Source organism: Polyodon spathula, chromosome 1, assembly GCF_017654505.1.
Source record: "Polyodon spathula isolate WHYD16114869_AA chromosome 1, ASM1765450v1, whole genome shotgun sequence".
Classification (NCBI taxonomy): Eukaryota; Metazoa; Chordata; class Actinopteri; order Acipenseriformes; family Polyodontidae; genus Polyodon; species Polyodon spathula.
The window spans coordinates 69291324-69308385 of NC_054534.1; the positions used below are offsets into that span (position 1 = coordinate 69291324).

Consider the following 17062-nt stretch of genomic DNA (forward strand, 5'->3'; position numbering starts at 1 on the left):
TTCCACTTCTTAATAATCGTCTTGACCATGCTCCAAGAGATATTCAAGGACTTTGATTTTTTTTTATACCCATCCCCTGATCTGTGCCTTTCAACAACTTTGTCCTGGAGTTCTTTTGAAAATGCCTTGGTGCTCATGGTTGAGTCTTTGCTTTGAAATGCACTAGCCAGCAGAGGGAACCTACAGGAACTGCTGAATTTATCCTGAAATCATGTGAATCACTACAACTTAACACTGGTGGAGGGCTCTTAACTTGGTGTGTGATTTTAAAGACGGCTGGTTACACCTGAGCTAATTTAGGATTGCTATTACAAGGGGGGTGGACACTTATCCAACCAAGCTATTTCAGTTTTTATTTTTAATTAATTTTCTACAAATTTCTAGAATATTTTTTCACTTGGAAGTTGTGGGATAGGATGTGGAAAAAAAATTTAAAAATATATTTATTTTAATGCATTTTAATTCCAGGCTATAAGGCAACAAAATGTGAAATCTGTGAATGTACAATTCCAGTTCTCTTTCTGCCATATCCGACTTGTGAAATGTTCCCCTTTTCCCCATCACAGCTTCTTTCACCCCAAATATACACTAGCAGTCCATTCTCGTCTGACTGAGGTTATGCAGAATGAGGATGACTTCAAGTCCCAACTATGGATTATTTCTTCATTCCCAGAGGTTATCTGACACGTCTCATCAGCAAGGTGCTCCCAGATGTTAAACAGCCCTGGAAGCTGAATCCCCAGCAGAAACACACTCTGTCAACTCTCCCTTTCCACCCCAACACCCTCTTTATCCACAGGACCATTAACCAGAATATATTCATCTTCAAAACAAACACCCTCTTCAATCCAAACTTTCCTCTTTTACTGTTACCATATGTAAGCTCAGCAAGGCTTTACAGCTGCTTGGTTCATTCGACTGCCATTAAAACAGACTTCAGACTTTAAATTAGTAGTACAGAACACCCTGCTGTGTTTATCAGAAAAGTGTTTAACTATACGTTTACGTATAAATATTGTACACATTGTGAGTTTGGAATTACAGGGTTCTAACTGTCAAAAGTATAGTTTTGAGTCATCAAAAGGTTTCACAGACCACATCTGAATGTAACATCTTTGTCTACTCTATCCCTGTGTGTTCATCACCTGAAAGGCAATAAGTCAGGTTTATTAAACATACCTGAGAACATGCTAAGATTTAAATAGTTTTCTGGGGCTCTTTTACTCATGCTGTTATTTTCTGCCTTGACAAAATTAAACTCATGAATTTAATTGGTAAGCACCCTTTCCAGACCTTCTAACAGCCCAACCCATCTCTTCATGCATTCCCTGTACCTGTAGTCTATTAAACTGCTTCACCAGTGTTCACAACTGCATTACAGGGCAGCATTATGTTGTGGACTGCTCGACATGATTGCTAGATCCTTTCTGGTGGCACTTTTCTAAAAACTCAGTTAATTCGTTGTTGAGCTTCTAAGGGGCTTTCTGATTGGTGGAGCAGATAAACATACCTATCAACTTTTGAAAATACAAAACCGGGGTGGAGGGGTGTTCAGTCTGTGATCCCTTTTATTACCAGGGGGGGGGCTAGGTATGTGAACATGCCTCGTGCACTGAATGCATGCCTGCCACAGGGCTCCCCTGGGTCCTAAACCCTGCTAGGTACAGACTGGATTGCAGTAGCCACTTTTGTAGATATTAAAGGCTTGCTGACATAAGGGGGTTTAACAGCAAACTACGGGAGAAAATCTGTCCAGGGAGATGACTGGGAGAAGGGTCCAAAATATGTGAGACTCCCGAGTTGACAGGTCCAGATAAACCCTTATAATTCAAACTCCTTAGAGAGGGATATGAAGTTAGAGCATTTTACAAATACATTTTACCTTCTAATTAAACTAGATCCCATGTATTGAACATGTTGTACAGGACAAAAACTTTAGCTAGAAGCTTCCCACAACAATATTTAAATTTCTACCAATTTGTTAGTTAGAACCCTGTAATTCCATGTTCACGACATTCTGTGTGTTTAATAATAATACATACATGCAACTTACTTTTATGATAGTTTTATATTTCCCCCTGAAAAAGAAAGTCTTCAGGTCTTGGTCAGGGATAAAATACAGGTTAGAGCAAAGTCATGTCCAGCAAATTCCTACCAACAAAAGGTATAGGAAAGTCCAGGAAAATGTATAACAAAACTCTATGGGTAACACTATGGCTGTATGGGGTGCTGTAGCTCATTCTTGTAAAAAAATGGGGAAAAAAAATGAGCACCGTTCCTTTGGAGGAGGTCTTCCAGCCTATGGAACATTTTTGTATAAAACACTGGATCATTTAGCTGCACAAGTACTTTTTCCCAGCGGGCCACTAGACACTTGCAGTGGCTGTGTTCAGTCAGACAACGTCTTCATATGTGTATTTGGTAAATACGAGGACATACCTTTAGATACCATTTTAACATAATGTGTATGCAACTGTGCATCACAGTATACTTAAAGGAGGAGGGCCTCTGATTCAACATCTCCATCTACAGAAGTAGCATAAAGTAACAAGTTGACTCACAACATCTTTGTACTTCCTTTCTTAAACCCCTGGTGAGAGAGAGAGATAAAACAGTTATGGAGTGTGTCACTGAGAATACAGACTAGTCCAAAAGGACACCCACAGAAATAACCGATTAAAAGTAATATTTTATTCTATTTCAAAAGCTCACAGTAATATACATTTTTTGGGGGCTCACACCCTCATCTTTCAGCATTGTCTCTTAAGCTTAAGCTAAAACTACTTTGAAAAAAACATTGAAAAGAATAGGTTCTACCCTGGTGGTTGCTTTACTCGCTGTCTGCTGCTGATCTGATCCGATCTGTAAACAATGCCAGGTAAGATCATTTGGGAGGGGGGTTAAGTAGATAATTACTTTACAAAGTAGGGTTATCTCATTTACAAAACGAACAACAGTTTCTCACCAAAGAGCTGGGATAAAAAAATGAATATTATTCTAAGCCAGACACCCACACACACTCTAAAAGCTGTCTCAGTTATGCTGGCTCCCATTCCTCCTCCTGACCCATAAACTAACTCTAGTTTAATCAGATAGAAGTCACCATCCGTGTGCCTCTAATTATGGAGTGGTGAAGGTGTTGTCACAACCCAGAGCTCTCAAAGAAAGGAAGGAGGAGCCTTTGATCTGGGGCCTCGCTGTTTATCTTTACTTCTTTCCACTCAGATTTTACTCAGGGTGGGAAGCCCCCATGCATTATTTTGGTCTCTGAGTGAGGGCAAGGCTTTGTGATAACAAGCAAGGTTTGGAGAAAGAGAGGCTGCACCTTAAGCTTTATTCTTTTTTTTTTCTTCTCAAAAACAGAGTGTGGGCTTATTCATGCTTTTCCTGTGGCAGCTGTGCACTGATCAGGTAAGAGTGTAGTTACTGCATAGATCAATGGTTGTGTATTATAGCTATTAGTGTGGCACACTGGTAAGCAAATCTATCATTATACTATCCAGTACATACTGAATGTGTTTTGACGAATTATTTTTCAATGTGAGGTACTCATATAGAGAATATGTATTCTGTACAAATAATTTATTGTACTGGTTTTGATACCTCTTGAATGTTTATGTAGGACGAGAAAAACATTTGTAACTTTTATTTCTATTAACTATTGACTTGTAGCAGAATACACCACATGTATGTGTTGTCATGTATTATATTATATTTCTATATGATACAGTATAGTGGGTCTTTTTATAGTGCAAGCGAGTCTAGTCTAGTGGATCATTGTTGTAGTTCATTCTATGGCAATTCCAAATTGGTCATCTGTGATACAGAATGGTACAAACTCTCTAGAGAGATGGATCTTACTTTGTGAACTTGATGTACCCTCAGGCTACTGTTTAATATTAGTGGAAGGTTATTGAAGGTAAGGGATACAAACTACTTAATGCTAAGTTCTTTGTCTGTTTGCTCCTGATTAGTGTTGCACTACATACGATTCTCTTTGAGGTGCAATATGATTTCATGCATTTTAATACTGGATAACTTGCCTGTTGAAATGTGCAGTGTCTCATATGTGTTTACATATTTAAGAAGGTTGTTTCTATAAATAGGAGATCCCTGTAAAATGTTATTTAGTTTCATTGTATATATATATTACTCATACAATGTTCTTTTACGACCATGGTATTAATGCAGCTTTGCGTGGTTTATGGGCTGTGTAGAAATGTTATACGAGTAATAATGACAGATATTTAAAGAATGACTTTTGTATGAATTGCCATTTAACAATATTTGTAGTTAATATAACTTTGGTCATAAACCATTGCATTGTTGTTCAAGTTTATGTAGAAGTTATTTTAACCCCTTTATACAACTGCTTCAAAATAGACTTTAAAAGCTAAAGTTTGGGATTTTGTCCTATTTTAATGGCAGCTGTGTTTAGATCAATTGAATAGAGGTCCGTAATTTCAGTAGTGTTTCAGTAGTGATCGCATATCATTAGTTGCTATGCAGTTGTAATGGCGATGCAATAATTTTGATGATTGTGCAAAGCAATGCTAAAATGGTCTGTAAAACAGTATTGCAGTGCTGCAATAGTCTTATTAGTCATATTTTCACATACCATTGATATGAATCAATACATATTTTCTGCAGTTACTTGCAGTAAATCAAACTTGGTGCCATTACTGGCAATGCTGTGTTCAGTCAATGGATGTGCTAGGGTTTCATCAGGTAACTGGTCATTATGATGCACCAATGGTGTTTAGTAATTTTATTATCATTATTTTATTTTGCAAATTATAAAATAATAAAATTTAAAAATTAAATATACAAAATAGCTTCTAAAATGGCTTCGTATGAAAGAAAATGACATATATAGTATCTTGTTTCCGTTTAAAAAAAAAAAAATATATTCAACTAACTTTCTTTCATTTTGCTTGAATGTGCAAAATCATTTTACTTTGGTGGATTCCATCAGTGTATTGTATTGTCTAACCCTGGCTTCAGGACATTCACGGTGGGAGGCCCAGCAAAGCCCTGGTTTGGAACATTCAGAGTGGGTGGGCTCTGGGTGGGAGCCCAGCACTGCAGAGATTAAATCTGTCCGTGGTTTGGGTTGGAATATCTCCTTTGACCCTCCTTTGAGTAAGTCTCAATTCACCAGTATTATAACTTGGAACCATTAGGAATAACTGAAAACATTATTAAAAAAAAATGAGTAAAATACAAAACTCCCTATACATTCAACTGTAAACATATATATTATTGATATTCCGTGATCTAAAATCAATATGGTTTACATATTGCATAGTACACTTATTACATCCTGTTTGGAAGCAGCAATGGGAACATTGCATACCATTCTTCATTAGATTATGTTGGAGAAAACTAAGTGATAACAACCACTATCTACAAAGGATACTTCTTACATTACCGTCACTGATTATAGCATAAGATGAGAAGGATTAGTTCTCTGATATTTCCTCCAGCTACTGAAAATCTTCAGCAAAGAACATGAAGTCAAATCCTTTTGTGATGATACATATCACGCTTGTTATTATATTAATAATTACTGTGGTGCTTCAAAGCAAGCTAGAACTGAAAAACCATAATTTCCGCTGCCACCATTTGTTCGTAGAGTCTACACTTCTGGGATATACAATTTTGGTCTAGTAGGAATATACTGGATTTTCTTTTAACTACAGCCTGATGCACAGCTGGGATTCCTTTAGTTTGCTTACTGGAGATTTAGATCTGATGTCTTGTTTCACAGGCCATCCAGCTCTTGTCTTCTCTCCAATAAGGAAGTAAAGTACAAGCCAAGTTTTCCAAACCACAAAGGTGAAACAAGAAGCCAGATTAAAGACCACATTGCCTCCTGAGTACTTCAGATCCCCTGGGGAAAAAATGCATTAACTAGAAACTACTGTCCAAACTTACTGGCCAAAAAATTGGAAAATGTAAGTAAAAATAGAAAAGCCCAAAGCCTGCAATGTATGCGATTCACTTGACCTGCATATGCTGTGTAAGCGTTGTGTGCAACTATTCAGCAATAATACCGAGGAAGCAGAATGATTTCAATGACAAGCAGTAGGTGGGCCACAGTGACCTAAATTACAGAAACCTTCAATACCTAACAAGACACGCCTGTTTCGACTTGCATAATGTTTTGGAAGCTGCTCATTGTGTGGGCTATCAAAGCCATTATCAAATGACACAATCAATGTAGATTGCATGTCTAAATAAAACTAATGATAATTTTGTTTTGTAGAGATGGATATCCTTTTCAGTATATGATACTTTAAAAAAGCACAATGTACAAATAGAAAGACATATCTTATTGTTTAGTGCAACTGCATTTCCTTATATATATATTTATTCATAGAATGTTACAGCAGTATCCACGTCTCTTTAGACACAATCATTGCAGAGCAGTCATTTTGAATTAATCCAGATAAGAGTCGCCTACTTTAGGCCAAGCATTCGCTCTGCTCTGTGAATTGCATCTTGATAGTCCCTTCCCTGGTTGAAAGATTTGGTAATTGCTTGCAACATTCTTGTCTCTGTTTACAAGTTTGCAAGTCCTTCTCAGCACACAGATTTCTACTACAAACGGCTCCAACGAGTTAGGAATGCCACTCATTGATGAATGTATACTGCACCGTCCCAAAAAGTATTAGTACTGTGTATCTCCTGTGTTAGGTGACTTGGAACATCACTGACTGAAGGCAGTACTAATTAGCAGATTTATTAACAGCCTCTTTCATTCTTTTTTTTATGGTTCATGGGTTTGGAATTGACATATTGACACAAATCAACAACAACAACAACAACAAAAAACATTTAGAACATGAAAAAAAAGATTTAGAACATGAAAAAAACATTTAGAAAATAAAAAAAAAAGATTTAGAACATAAAAAAAAAGATTTAGAACATAAAAAATACATTTAGAAAATGAAAAAAACATTTAGAACAAGAAAAAAAGATCATGAAAAATACATTTAGAGCATGAAAAAAAGATTTAGAACATGAAAAAAAAAACATTTAGAACCCTACGGTGTCTTGAAGAAATGCATTTGTTTCGGAGAAGAATAAAACAACCTTGTAACATCATAAAACTGGCTTGTAAATTATTGTCATGTGTAGTTTCTTGCTGGTTTTGTACTTTCCAAAATATTTTATTCCTCCTGTGAAGATTGGTGCTGTTACCAATCTAAATTCATCTAATGTGATCGGGTAAGAATTGGATTTCCAAATCACTGTAATGCTGAAAATATCAAAAATATCTCTGGTGCTTCCCTAGGGATTGGACACTGGCAGGCTTAGATCGTGCCTGAACCCGTCCCAGTTCATTTATAAACAATGCTGCTGCTTTATTTTTTATTCATCAGGTTTTTGTTAGATTTTTTAGGGTTAAAAAGGGTTTCTTTCATGATATTGTAATGAATTTGCACCTCAGCCCATTGAATTGAATGGAAAGGCAAGGGCTGGACAATCACTGGAGACCATGTGGTTCAAAAACAAATGCCTTACCATTCAACTAAAGAGCAAGCTCTGTCATTGAGTGGGAAGTATGTGTCTTGAGATGATGTCAGTATTATTAACTGGAGAAGATTAATTCCAATATCATACAAATAATAATAATATTAATAAAAACATCTAAATAATTTAAAAAAAAAAAAAAAAAAAACAGCTCAAAGAATATTTGAAAACAATCCTTTTTTTGATTGCATTCGATGTACTCGACTAGAGGCAGCTGCTGTTGGCACAAACATCTGTCGCTATCGGTCAGAAACAGATGTCTTTTCACAGTGGTGGCAAGTAGGATCTGTCAGTTCAACATTCCTAAAGGCAATGTTCAGATAAACAGACCCCCCCCCCCCCCCCCCCCCCTCAAAAAAAGAAATGGAGCATGATTCTAAGGCTGCTTGGTGTTATAATACAACCACAATGTAGACACTGACAAATAATGTTTATTTTTAATGCAGCCCTATGATTCATCAATGTTTAAGATTATGGATGACCTTTCAAAAGTAATGATGAAAAATGTTATTTATAAGGCACTACTTTTTTATGTACTGTAGAAAGCTTTCTATTACAATTAATTAAGCATTTTTAGCTTTTAGTATTTTGGAGAAGATTTACTTTGTTCATATAAAGACAGTAAGATTTGTCATTAATCATCGGATTTTTAAAGGCGAATATTGTATTGCTTTGAATTTAAGATGCTCTCGAATTTAAGACGCAGCCCAAATTTCCCACCCTCAATTTGAGGAAAAAATAAAACATCAAATAAATATGGTTTTACAAAGATACAACCTCAATTGCACATATGGAAACAGTTTGTGTCCGTCTGCTATAACACCGAACATTTCAGTTATGTGCTGCTTCTCATTACTCACACCTGTTTTTCTCCCAATTTGTGAACTGTAGTATTGCTTGGCATGTCGAAAAATATGGGGGTCTGATCCAGTGGCGTAGCTAGGCTTGAAATTGCATGTGGGCCCCAACTTAGGGCTGACGGGCAATGACCAAAGGTCTGACGTCACAGGAAATAGTTTGCAAAAATTATTTAAATCCATTAAAACCATGAATATATCAAATATTTCCCCTGTAAATCCATTTAAAGTGTTTGAAGTAGACACAAAAATACATTTACATACATCCGCAGCGAATGTGCTTTAAAAAGCCAAACGGGCAGTGTCACCAAACCAGCGAGAACACAGCAATATTACATTGTAAGCAATTATTAAATAAAGAGAAAGCTAGTAAAATGACTTACCGTTGCCTAGTTAGTAACAGGGTACAGTGTCGAGGCTTCCTGCTAATATTGCAAATATAGACTCATACTCCAGAGAATCGTACAGGTCTCTTTCAAATGACAGGAGAGACAGCATGTTCAAGCGACTTGTCAGCATTGAGGCTCGCTTCTTTACTTACTTGTTTTGGAAAAATGTATAGCCTAAGGAAAAGCTGAACTGGATAACATTTATGTGTTCAGGCAGGATAATACATTCATTGATTCATAGTTTGTTTTACAGAGTTAATTGCTCTTCTTTCAAGGTCACGCCAGTTATCAAAATGCTTAAATAGTGTTTTAGTGTCACACATGCATTAGTCATGGATTTAGGGCTACGGAGTTTGCAATAACAACTGGACGATTTACAGCTGTGAAAGATGAGACTTTTCATAGGATTTAGCCATTGTATTCTTTGTTTAGTTTGGTAGATGTCTGTGTTTTTGAATCTTATGGGGTTGAAAGTTCCCTGCAGTTCCACTGACCCTCCTTTTAAATGTTCCAATCCAAAGTGTAGGGTATCCTTCAAGAAGTCTCATTTGGTGGGAGTATGTGTTTGTATTATTTTATTTTTTGCTTCATTACGATTTTCTTTTTTTAATTTACCATGTGCTGCTAAGTAGACTTGTATTACATTACATTTTGAAAAAGGTAATCAAAATGTCATTTCCCAAGTGCTACACTATTTTGTCACCAAAAAAAACTTTGGTGGATAGATAGATTGCCACATATATAGAGGGGTCATTTATTTCTCTTTGAGCCTTTTTAATTTACAGCTAACAGGTTTTCATTCCAGCATGTCTTGTTTTATGCACGAAACCCTCATCAATTCTCTCAGCAAAAGCCTAGAATTCAGTTGTGTAGTGTGATGTGTAGGTCAAGAGTACAACATGTATTTCCAACCTTAACAAGACAAATATTGTCAATACACATATAATACAGAACTGTAGGTACAGACCATTTGCTGTCAAGATTACAGTTAAAAGTCCACCCATGAACCAGACCACTGCAAATGTTCTGGTGTTTTTTTTACTGGCAAAACCTTAAACTTTCTCTTATATCACTTTGTACTATTCAACCCCCATCACTGAGTGCTATCCAGATACAGGCACATCTTTCATCATGTGTGTACCAGAGGTTTAGGGCAGGCCATCATAAAAAAAAAAAAAAAGATTGTGTGGTAAACACCAGGTTAGGAAAACAAAACAAAAAAATAAGATTAAAAGTTTGCAAAGTGCAACGATTTGGCTTGTAGAATGTAACAGATTGTGTCGTGCTTGGTAATGCCCCCCCTTGTTGTTGATAATGACGAGACAAGGTGTTATATTTTTTGATGACAGTCCCCCTCTATTACATAAACAGCATGTGGAAAGAATCCATTATATACACTATTTGCCTGTTTAATATAGGTGTTAGGAAGGGTTAGTCAGTGTAATTTTGGGGGTTTCAAATCCATTGTTCCCTGATCTATGGTGATTGCTTGATCTGTAGATTCTAATTTCTGGTCCCGTCTACTGTTTGCCCCGGCAGCTTATATGTCATGTTGAGATGTTTTCAGCTGCTTGAATCTCTTGGTAAATAAACTAGTAAGTTACTTGCTGAGCAAGGTGAGATTGAGTGTCTCTACACATCTGCTGCATTGGAGTGCCTTGCTAATTTCGGAACATCTGTTCTCCACCCGCTCCTCGCCGTGGTATTTCAGTCTTCTCAATTGTGATTTGTAATACAGAAAACAGACGACTGAGATAATTTGGAGCAATGGCTATTCAGGCTTTATTAAATTACAAAAAAAAAAAAAAAAAAAGGTTTTATTGTGCTTTTCGTTTTCATTAACTGGACAAATGTAGATGCTACAGAACTGTATACACGCTTTTGGGAATGACCCTTTGTCAAACTGCACCTCCTACATGTAAACTTCTTATTGTTGGTAATGCTGGGTGTTGTGTATGTTACTCTGTTAATATGATTGTACTTTAGTAAAGAGACGGACACGCTGATTACTGGAATCCTTGTTTTATTCCTCAAAACCTGTGTACCACAAAACACTCATACTGTATCATTACACTATCGAACCTCAGACCGGATCTGTGGCAACCTCACGCCACGAGGAGTAGTGCTCCTAACCAATAGCACAAATCACATACATTACACTGGGGTCTTATTTGTGTTCAGGATACTATATTATAGTGGTGCTTTCCAACTGGAAAGAAAGCTGTCACTTTTGATATAATCTAGCCTGGATATATATTTTCTTTAATACTTCATTCACACAAACAGATGTTTCATTGATCTTTTGCCAGAACATGCATGCAAGCATCATGTCAGGTGTCGTTTTTTGTTGGGGTAGTGGGGGAAAGTTGTGGGAAAGGATTCAATGTAAATCTCTTCAAGAGTTTGAAAAAATAAATTTAAACATATCTAATCCTCTTTACACTGGAACCACTAAAGTAAGTTTAGTAGCTTGTTTTACAAAACCACAAGGGAGTTTTATTTAATGCGTTACTTTGAAAGAGTTAATGCCTGCCCTGTGCCCCCTGCCGCATTGTACATATGAAAGAGAACAGGAAGATCATCACTACACTATACACCTGTTAAAATTACGAACTGATGTCAAGAGTTGAAAGTGATTACTTTTTTCTGACTATGATTTTTAAAGAATTGCTTACCAGTGCTTAAAAGGAATGAGCTATATTGACATTATTACTGTTCCCTGTTTACTGTTTCATTCTTCCCTTGTCAATTCAGTATATGAAAATCTCTCAAATACAGTAAACTCCTTCATATTTGTACCTTTCCTTTAGGTCTCGTGGTCTGATTGCAGCTAGAATAAATTTGAACATGAAATGATTCGATATGAGGAATAAGCTGCAACTTTTTAGCTTATTGCATGATATATCTGCATATTCCCAAATTGTAGTATCAAATATACTAAGAATCTCATGGTGCAAATAGGAGGTAAGAACACTGATTTTAAACCTTGGTTAGCAGCTAAACAATAAAAAAAAATACTGGTGGTTTAAATGGAATAGTTTATTCATTTTCATTGATTCGCTCCAGCAGAACAGAACTTGGAAACAAATCCCAGATAGAAACTAGTAAATCTCTATTAAATCTGAGTACCACACCTTGTTAACAGGAAGGGATGGTGTTACCAAGCATGGGGTTACATCTTCATACCCCTCCGGGGCTTGATAAGATCACACCCCAGCCCATCACTCTTCAAGAAGCCTCTGTTTGAATTTATTACACACACTTCTTAATCCTCCTCCCCTCCAAGATGCAAATAGGCATTAAAGCCTCAGAGCAATGAAATTCACTGCACATTATAATTAGAAGAGCTCAGCTAGAGCTTCTCTGTCACACAGGTAAGAGCTCTTTGATGCTCTGTGTAACTCCCTTCCATGTAATTACTCTTGGCACTGTCTACGGATTGAAGAAGATCAAAATACACTGGCTGCCTGGGAGTCTTTGAGGGAACCGAAAGGGGTGTTTTTTTTTTGCAGTCATCTGTAGAGTTTCACTGAAAAAAAAAAAAAAAAAAAAAAAAAAAAAACCTGAAAGGTTAATACATTAAATATTCCACAAAAAAAAAAAACAGCTTAAAAAAACGTTAATTAAATTTCCAGAACATAAATGGAGATTCAAAAAAAAACTTTTGGCATTTTTTCACAATAAAACAAATAATATCAAACTGTGTACTAGTTGTATCCTCCTTCTGAAGACTTGATTACCTTGAATACCTGCACAGCGGATTGAACCAATTCAACAGAAAAGGGGAGTTTTCATTTTACTAAACATCTTCATGTCTATTACAGCAGATTTTGTTTATTATAATTACTTCTAAAACTTATAATATGTCATGTGAACTCGTCTTGTTGTTCTGAGTGTGTCATCACAACAAAGAGTAAAGAAAAAAATGCCCAACATCTAAGTAGTTGTGGAACTCTAATATAATAATTAAAAAACAGCTTGAATGAATGGTGATATCCCAAAAAAGGGGTTCAGCCCACTTCGATTGTGTGATGAACTACCGTTATGGATTCTGACTACCACTATGAGTCTGGTTAGAGACATGAAAGTTTGATCTCCTGTATCTGTGGTTTGGCAGAGCATTGTGGAGTAGGGCCCTCACTGAACAAGCATGTGAGTGACATTAATCACAACTGTAAATTGAAAATTACAGCCATCAGCCATGGGATATACAGACAGATGGAGCCTCAATATACAGTACCCCCAGATTCTGATACTCTTACTATGTATAATCACAATAGGATAAGCAGTTCTCAAGATAATACGTAAGTGTGAGACAAATGACAGAGCCTCTATACTGAATACCGTGGGACTGGGATACACGCAACATTTTATGCTAAAGAAGGTCATTAGCAAGATTTATGCTAATTGGGACAAGCAGTTCTCTAGATTAATGCAAAATTTTAAATTTACATACGAAAAAGACAGCTGGACAGACTGACAAACAGCCTCTGTATTCCCAGAGAATATGACACATTTTATAACTTGTGCTAAAGAAGATCCTCAGCAAGTTTCCTGACAAATGGACAAGCATTTCTCTAGATATGCAAAACTTTAAACAGTAACATACTGTAGTAGGGCTCTCCACTATATCCCCTGACAGAGATATGCATCTTCGGCAGGCGATAATTAAATTATACTTTAAAAAAAAAAAGTTTTTGGTCCAATCCCTTCGAGGGGCAATGTCCAGAACATTTTTTACATCCATCATTTCTTTCCTGCTTGACATTATCCCTGACCTTTGTTCCTTTTGAAGAATGCATTGAGTAAAAAAGCTTCCCTGCCATCAATCATACAAATCTAACATCTTATGGCATATGATTAATAAACCAATTGGAAAGATGGATGTATTTGAAAGATGGCCTTGAGAGTACTAGGAAACAGCTAACAGAGAGCCTTTGATTGCTAGCATATGGAAGGTCTTTTTCCCTATCCAAACTGACAGCTTGTCCTAATTAAATTATATGCCAGACAGCAAAGTATCTGGATCCGCTCCAGATTCATGTTTTCCTAGGGGGCTCTTTGTTGTTGAGGGATTCATTGAGATTGAAGGCTGACCATCTGAAATGATAAGGGAATGGAGACAAAGTCCACCTCTTGGGCAATAGCAGGACCCGCAGGTTCAAACCGTTGGATCTGGAAATGTTTTGGGTTTTTTTGTTGTCAACTTTACGGTCCTCCATCTGAGAGCGTGGAAAGTTTAGTGTTACAGTATATTTGAGATGTAGAGATAGCCACTGGTCAAAACTTCATGTAGGTCAGTAATGTTTACATTTTTTAGGCCTGTCTTTTGCTGGATTTACACAGAAAGCATTTTCACCTGGCACAGCATGTTGTTGTCCTGAAGCAATAAGCCACACATAGCGAATGAAAAACACATTAGAAACAAATAAGAAATAATAAAAATTAAAGATTAAGTAGCTTCAAATTCCATTGTCTTTTTACTTTTCCTTTAAGTGCTTGTTATTTCTTGTTACATGCCGTAAACATGCAGTCTGCATATTTTTGAGTCTGTTGACCTCATTTGATGTAGTGAACAGATACAATTAGTATCTCTCCAGTTACTGCTTGACCTGGAACGTTCCCGTACACTATCTCTCCTAGTTCCTACTTTTTGCAACTTATATATCTGTTAATTGAAAATACACAAGGTTATGTGAGTTCAATAATCTTACATAAAGGTATTTCATTAAATGGCTACATTCAATGTAGCCATTGGCTTGCAGCCGCTGGCTAACACGCTACAACGTATGTACTGACGGTTTCAGATCTCAGTTTCAAAACCAACTGACTAAGACTGGAAAATGCACAAAAAAAAATCAATAAGAACCTTTCAGAAAAAAGTGCTTTGAAAATGATTTGAAGCTCTCTTATGTTATAGATTATTTTAAATGGATTCATTTCTGTTGTTCCAATACAGAGATGTTCATATTTTTTTCTCCAATGCCTTATCCAAGTGGCTGCTATCTTTTTTTGCAGGCAAATTATATTCTTGGCACTTGTTTATTGAGAAAAGGGAAGTGGGTGAAGCTAATTGCTGATTGAAAAATTAAGTATAGTCTTTGTTCATAATCTGGGGATACAAATATGCATTTGTGTATTTTATTTATATGAAAATGTCTTTGCTGAAGCAAGACTGCTTTCAAATATAGTTAGCTTCTTCATTTAACAATTCTGTCAATGTTGGGAAACTGAAGAGGAGAGGTTTTTACAAGATAGTACAGTAGCCTAATTTTTATATCAGAAATACATACCTTGCAAATCATCATTATGGCTACTCTGATGTGTATGAGTTATGTAGACAAAATAAAAAAAGAAAAGTCCTCAGATGTAGGACTTGACGTTTTCCTTGCATCCTTGCATTTTCATTGCCAGTCTGAGTGAGGACCTGAGAACCTGAAGCTATGGTCATTAACATTCACAAAGGTACCACTGTGTTCTTTCTAAATGTTTTGATTAACCTGGGCTGTCCTTGTGCGACTATCATCAGCAGATAACATGCAGGAAACATGCCTACTCCTCAATCTCCTTGACATCATGTCTTAAAGGCTGAGGTCATACCAGAAGGAGCTGTAGCGCATAACAATCAACACAAAACACACATAAATGAAACTGTATGCTTCAGACAGTTAAAAATTCCTGCTGTGGCTTAAATAAATGCAAAATAAAAACGTTTAAAGTCCATTTTCTGTATCTTTTAAAGCTAATTGATTGTCATTCTGCATTACACTTGAGTGGATCTAGCTGCTGTAAACCATTGATCTCTCTTGTTATATTTCCTAACACCCAACTTGAGCTTGACACAATGCTTCAAAAGGGTGCTTGACATTTCCGCAGAAAGTAAAAAAAAATTAAAAAGCCTGTGGCATATTTACACTTAAACATCTGCATGAAGCTGCAGCACTATAATTGTTCCAAGACTGACAAAACTCAAGGTCTAAGGCCATTTTGTTTCTGTTCTGCTATCAATAATGTTCTGTAACTTCAAGTCCCCAGGAGACTGGAGTCTGTTAAAAAAATCTGTATACTGTAATTCATGTTTTTGTGACAGTAAACTATTGAAATTAGGAATATTAGATTATTATTTTCTTTTTTTTTAAAGGCTTACTATCTAATATAACAATGCTCAAAAAACAGATAGACTTTCATATATAAACAAGTGGCACTGTCTTTCTCAAAGAAGTGTATACAGTAGAACAGTAAGTTGTTGTTTCTTTGGATAAAGATTCATTGTTTGGCTAAAATGCCATGTACTGTATGTAATGCTTTAAGAAATTAACAATTTGGATCTATCCTCAGGGCAACCATAGCCATTTACATGCCAAGCAAATAGAATGTTTGTGTTCCTGCTGTGCCACGGTAAATTGGCATTGTTCTACTAAAATCTTTGTTAAAGTAAACACACACACACAACATAAAATGTTTAATATAATATAAAAGAAAACACTGTGATATAGATTTGAAAGGACAATCAGAACTCTGTTGTAACAAAGAAGTTTATGACTGTATGTGCTGGCAGTCTTAGAAACTGCGCTATCAATTCCACTTGGACATATTTATATAAAAAATTACATTGTAAGAACGATGATTTTTAATGTGTGCTTTATACTATAAGAATTAATATTATTTTCAGTATTGTCTTTCTGGAAAATAGTCCTCAGATAAGCCTTTACAGTTACCTTTCCCTTCTCCATTTTAAACCTGCCTCACAAGATTTCATTTTCCCAATAAGATCAAAAAGGAACCACACATGGCTGGATAGTTGTCATTTAAAGATGCTGCTACAACCTCTCGTTAAAGTAATTGAAAAGGGTGACCATGAGATGTTGAAATAATACAGTTTTGCATGGATGACCCCAGAATATAAGACAAGCTAGTAAGTGGAGACATTATAGTGGAGCTTTAAAGTTTACTACTACCCTTAGCCATCAGAAGCTTGCCTGCCTATTATCTCTACTACAGGCGCTACTACAGTGAAAATACATTAAAAAAAACATCTCTGATCTCAGAATAATCACATCAATCATCTCCTGTAAAGTTTTATATTAGTTTCTGTTACAGGCTAAGATAAATGTAATGCTGTAAAACAGGAGATTGCAACTTTTCATTCTAAAATGCCTGGTCGTGATTGAGACTCCCATTCAAAGAGTAGAATAAAATAAGATCAAATGTGCATGAGCATCCGTGAGGGTGAGGGTGGTTGAAAAACATTATCACTACCAGCGCTACAAAGTATTT

At 36.2% G+C, this 17062-nt stretch overlaps 1 protein-coding gene across 1 annotated transcript in view; it reads left to right on the forward strand.

Annotated features, from left to right (window-relative positions):
• Positions 1–3216: 3216 nt before the first annotated feature.
• LOC121321695 (FRAS1-related extracellular matrix protein 1-like) overlaps positions 3217–17062 on the forward strand; it is a 58376-nt gene continuing 44530 nt past the window's right edge. The window contains exon 1 of the mRNA XM_041260713.1: positions 3217–3411. The gene's annotated coding sequence lies outside the window, so the exon portion shown is untranslated. The remainder of the gene's footprint in view (positions 3412–17062) is intronic.